We start from the raw sequence: 6000 nt of genomic DNA, 5'->3' as shown, positions 1-6000 counted from the left end.
AGAATGATTCCATGACCAAGATTTCTAAGCAAAGGATTCAATGTGAATACGAAGGTGACAAACTAGTTCTTGATCCTTATTTCTATTTCTTAGCTATGACACTACTTTCTAAGGATTTCGAAGCCTATGAACGGACGTCTATGATGCCTATGATTTCATTCTATGTTTACTTCTAATGCTATTCTCCGTTGGTAGTCTCGCCTCAAAATACTTGTTCCTTCAAGGTGAGACAAAGCGATCACGATTGTTCCATAATGTAATCGGAGGTCACCGACCTTACGTCACTCCGATGGCTACATGATTTTTCTTTGGGCTCTCTTGCATGCTTATATGACACATGTATATAAGATATGTATATGAACATGAGGTGGGGGAAGGGATACATGGGGATGGGAAGGGAAACATGTTTCACTGCCACCTGGTCAGTTGGCTTATCATCCCGGACGCGGGATGCCCGGACGCGGGATATAAATATATATATGGGCGAGTCGATGCATTTCGGCGCAATGTGGGCGAGCCGACATTGTTCGGTGCTATGATATTACATAATATACTATGATATGCTATGGCATGTTACACTGTGAAATAAGCTCTATTTTCTATGAACATGAAAAAGAAATGTTTTCAAAAGACAGTCAAGCATGCATGGTATCCGGCCTGAAAGGGCAGTCCCATGTACAGGTTACTTTCTTGTCTTATTATATGTCTACGACCCCATGATATTGGTAATCATAATCTATGTTCCTGTTTGTATTAATTTCCATGCCTTACATACTCGGTACACTATTCGTACTGACGTCCCTTCGTGTGGACGCTGCGTTTCATGCCGCGCAGGTCAGCAGGTAGACGGACCTGATTTCTAGGAGTTCTATCAGCAGTTATCGGCAGCGCTCCAGTTGTCCCGGAGCCTCAGATCCTTGGTACTATTTTGTGTATATATGTTCGGGCACGGCAGTACTCGGCCCTTCCTATGTATATGTATACTATGTTTAGAGGCTCGTAGACAGATATGTACAGTTAGATGTTTTGTACTTTTGATGGCCCTCGTTGTTGTATAAAGTGCAAACCGAGTTTGTTAGCCTATGTTTATAACTATGCTACTAGTGTTAATGGTAAGTAGAACAGAAAAAAAAAATGGTGTAGTTCATACGACCCACTTAGTAATAAGAATACGATATGAGATAGGGGGTGCTCGGTACAAGTATCGGGTACTCGTCGCGGCCCTAGTTGGGTCATGACAAGTCCTTTCTAACTCGTTACTCGTAATTCCTTTCCAACACTTATCCAATACTTTGCCTTCTCCTTACCAATCCTCTTCCCCCATCTCTAACACCTTTGAAATCTTCTCTAGAGTTCGTTAAGCGTTATCGCTTACTCATGAACATATCGTATACTCGTACTCCTTACTAGCTCATTTACTTGCGTACCAACGGAAGATTTTTCCGAGGTGTAACAGATAGAGAGCTAGATCAAAGACCACTATTATCCTAGCCCCACGGTGGGCGCCAAACTGTTTACCCCAAATTTGCATAATCAATTAAATTTATGAGTGAGGTATAGGATATGTGGTTAAACTTTAATCTATTCTTTAATTGAGAGAAAATGGAATAGAATCAACTATTAATGATCTAAATAGTAATTGATGGTATGTGCTAAACGTATATGTTAATATATTGAATATTGTGTGATTGCACAAATCTAAAGATGAACACAATATATTCGGACCAAAATCAGATAATAAGTAGGAGAATGTTGTATATTTTGCTATTACAATATGTTCTAGATCTGATAAGCCAACCCCTAAAAGTCGGGTAATGACCCCTATTTATAGTTTTGCCTCATGGACTTCATACAACATAAGGCCCTAAAGAATAAAGAATAACCCTAAAATGGATAAGGTTGGTCGTACGGTCTGACACCCGTACGATTGGCAGCACAATGTGGCAGAACGGTATTGACGCGTGGCAATTGTGTAACGGATCACCCGGACCAACGGCCACGATCAAACGGACCAACGGCCACGATCAAACGGACCAACGGCCACGACCAACTCGGCTATGGAGAAGCCGGACCAAATGATGTCCTTCCTTTTCTTCGGTTCAAGCACTCCTCCGGTCCAGAAAGAAAGTCTTTGTGCACGTGCTTGTCCCTTTCTTCCCTCGGTCTCCGGTCTTACCGGTTTAACATATATCCGATTTTTACCGTATACAAATACTTCCTTCCAAAATTTAATAGAATCATAGGTACTCTGTTTTACTGCTTTGCACTAAATGTAATTGTAGTGTGAATCTTACAACCAAGATAAATTAGCAAGAAGAATAATATTCTCAACTCGCTTTTTTACTTTTCTCTTAACATTCTTATAATTTCTTTTTCTACATACAGCAAAGATCTTATATATAGTAATCTTGTACAGAGGATAAGCAGATAATTCTAACCAAGAATCAAGCCAAAATGTCGAACATAAAGTGTTATGGAGTTCAATTGAATAAAAATAACCATTAGCTTACATACCTGTTTATTCTAATCAATTCCGTAGAGTACAAATGAGAGTCGCACTGTTTGCAAAGCAAGTTACGCAACAATTATTTTTTCCTTACATGGATAACCATACGTTGTATTATCTTTTGTGACATTTTATGCTAAAATCAAGGACCGTTTCGCCATGAGAATTATTCACTTTTTTCCGGAAATTCTTTTTTTAATTTTTTTTTAAAACTAGTGTTTGACCATGAAAATTTCAAATACAAATTGAAGTTGTACTTGACATTTGGAAAACAATCAAAACCTTGTTTTTACTATTTCAACTTTCTGTTTCTGACCCTTGCTTTTGTTTTTTCTTTTTCAAAATTACCCTAAATTTTTTATTTTTATAAATTTAATCCCGTTTATTCTAGTATTGGTAGTGTTTACAACTATTTGTTTTAGTTCTTGTTCGGTTTTGGTAATGAAAAACAGGATGTTGGTCTAGATATTGCAATAACCAGAAATTTGCAATAGCATATAAGATTTTGGTAACCAAAAATTTGTAATAACAAAGATTGTTGTGATGTTTCGTTATTAACTTTGCTTTCTTTTTTAATTTTTTCTCTATTAAAAAAAAAAGAATTCTAGACCATAGTTTATTATCTATGATTAATTTAACTGAGATAAACACCCGGTGCGGATAAATTTTTACCATTCCCTCTTCCTCAAAGGGGCTTTGGTTCCCTTTTTTTTAGGGGTGGGGAATTGATGGTCAGGGGAGGGATTTTGTTATGTGAATTTCAAGTTTCATTCTACTGAAAGTTGTTTTCACAAATGTATAAGTTATTTTGATGTAATTGTGTAATCGCTTGTTCCGATTCAACCAATTGGTTATGTTTATGAATTGCTTTGAGTGATTTTGTTAGTTTTTAGAAATTGTGGATATAAATCATATTTCACGTTTTTTTAGAAAAAGTGCATTCAAACAATCAAATATTATTTGCAAAAACTATAACCAAACACAACTCCAACTTAAAAAATTCCAAATATAGTGAAAAAAAAATTGGTCTCCATGGCCAAACGCCTACTAAATTTTAACTATATAGAAACATGAGTTTCAGAAGTGGATCGTCGACATGTCTGCTTCATTTAGCAGAGGGCAATTTTGGATTTTCAGTATTTTCATGGTTTCAGGGTATTGCACCTAACTGCTTTATACTTGTACTTTTCCACCTATTGGACAAAAAGCCCAGTCCACTTTCATTTAATTACTGTTTGAAAAAAAAGTGCGTGCAACTTTTGTGAAATTGTGCGACCCATTTAAGCTATACCTTTTAATTTTTAATTGATAACCTTTAACTGTAGCTTTATTACTTTAGCTGCCACTGGTATTTATGTAAATTTTGTAACTACTTAGAGCTCTTTATAAATATTCCAAAAGCATGAATACGCTGAGCTCATATTAGTAAGTACACAGCTGCTTTTTCCTGGGACTCTCTCTGTTGTTCTGACACTTTAAAATTGATTATTATACACATTTATAATTCTAGCAGCTAATGCTAATACATGAATTTGTATATATGCACAAAATAATTTTGCATTGATCATTACTATTTGTTATTGTCCTTAATGGAGTAATATTTTTACCAATATTATTAATATTTATCCGTTATACATTTTACGTTTAATGAGATGATTTATTACCATACAAATATATATCTTCTCGAAGCATTTTAAATAATCTGAAACAAAAAAATATATATCATAACACAAATTTTTAAGCCTGTACGGGCTCCCAAAACTTCTAGCTTTTCACAGTCAAGAAACGTCGTGCAATATATTGAAAAATTCTTGAAATTATATAGAGATTAAATTAGTAAAACTTACATAAACAGTTACCTTATAATAGCTTCTAACAATTTAGAGCTACTTTTTCTATATTTACAAATCGTAGCTAGTTTTTGTTGTATTCGGTTGTATTTCGCGTTTTTGAAATACACGAAATACAAAATCTGGCAGAGTTCGCTTTTTTGAAATACATAGAAATACAAAATCTGGCATAGTAAAAATAGGTTGTATTTATGGAACAAATTCTCTTCTTTCATTTTAACTAGTAAGTCAAATTAAAGCAACCATGTATCACGCATAACGGCTGAAGTTCCATAACAGCTCACGTTTCTCTCTCCAAATTACTCCATTCCAAACTTTTAGAAAATACGTAAATACACCAGCGGCTGTATTTCGTCGTTTTGAAATACAGTGAAATACAAGAAACGCAAATCACTGGAGAGTAAAATCAGGCCCTATTTATGGAGTATATTTTTTTAAGAAAAACTTTGGGATTCAATTTAAAACTTCTCATAAATCACGCATAACGTCTGTTCTTCCATAACAGCTCACGAATCTCTCTCAACTTTTATCACAATCAAAACTTTTTGAATTCAAAAACCACTAAAGATCTAAAAACTTCTAAATACAGAAAAATACACACTGGAATACAATGAAATATGGTTGATTGTTTAAGAAATATAAAATTGTAATATGCGTACAACGGAATACAATGAAATATATCAGAAACTATTTCATAAATTAGAAATACATTGAAATACAGCGAAATATACTGAAACAGTACACTGAAAATATACTGAAACATTTTATCAAACGTTTGGTGGGCATGAAGCTCCACAACTCTCATTGAAGGTGGAGTATGCGTTGGATTCATGCCGGAGGGGCGGTAGTATAGCGTGTTATCAGTGAGAGAAGAGATTCAACAATTATTAATGAAAAACAGAGAGCAATTCGATCAAAAGAGCACCAATTGGAATAACCCAATTCATCGTCTTCTTTATTGCGTCGGCTTTGATAATTTTCGACCAAAACCTTATAAAATCAATTCGACCTGGTCCAGAACTACGAATTGAATCGTATTGAAGTTTCCAGCCAGATTGATGAACACCCAGTCGATTTAGGTCACAAATATATCATATCACACATGGCAGCTTCTTCAACCGACAATAATGGTATTCACACTATATTCTTCCTCAATCATATTTACTTGTTTATATATTTTCTTGAATTTATAGGCAGAGCAAATGACAAAGAACCAATTGAACCAGATCCAGAATATCAAATGATAGAAGGTTGAGGACTGAAGAGGGATGGGCATCAGAGATAATGAACAGAGACATTCAATTGGACTAGTTGATAAAGCTCCACTCCGTCGTCCTCCACCGTTGTTAAAGCTCTTCTTTTCATCGATCATGGCTGCTGCTACTACCGTAGGATTCTTCGAATTTGTAAGAGAAAATGAGATCTAGGGTGGGAAATGGAACTGAGAGAGAAAGAGGGGTGAGGGAGAAAATAGATTTGATAAGTGAGAGAAAATCAATTTAAAAGAGTAGGAGATGGAACGGAGAGAGAAAGAGGGGCGAGAGAGAAAATAGATTTGGTGGTGAGAGAAAATCAATTTGAAAGAAAAACTTGTGAAATACAGGATACTAGTTATGATGTGTAATATAAGAAAATATTTTAGCT

The sequence above is a fragment of the Lycium barbarum genome, chromosome 2, assembly GCF_019175385.1.
Source record: "Lycium barbarum isolate Lr01 chromosome 2, ASM1917538v2, whole genome shotgun sequence".
Taxonomy (NCBI): domain Eukaryota; kingdom Viridiplantae; phylum Streptophyta; class Magnoliopsida; order Solanales; family Solanaceae; genus Lycium; species Lycium barbarum.
Note: the sequence above shows the minus strand (reverse complement) of the source record.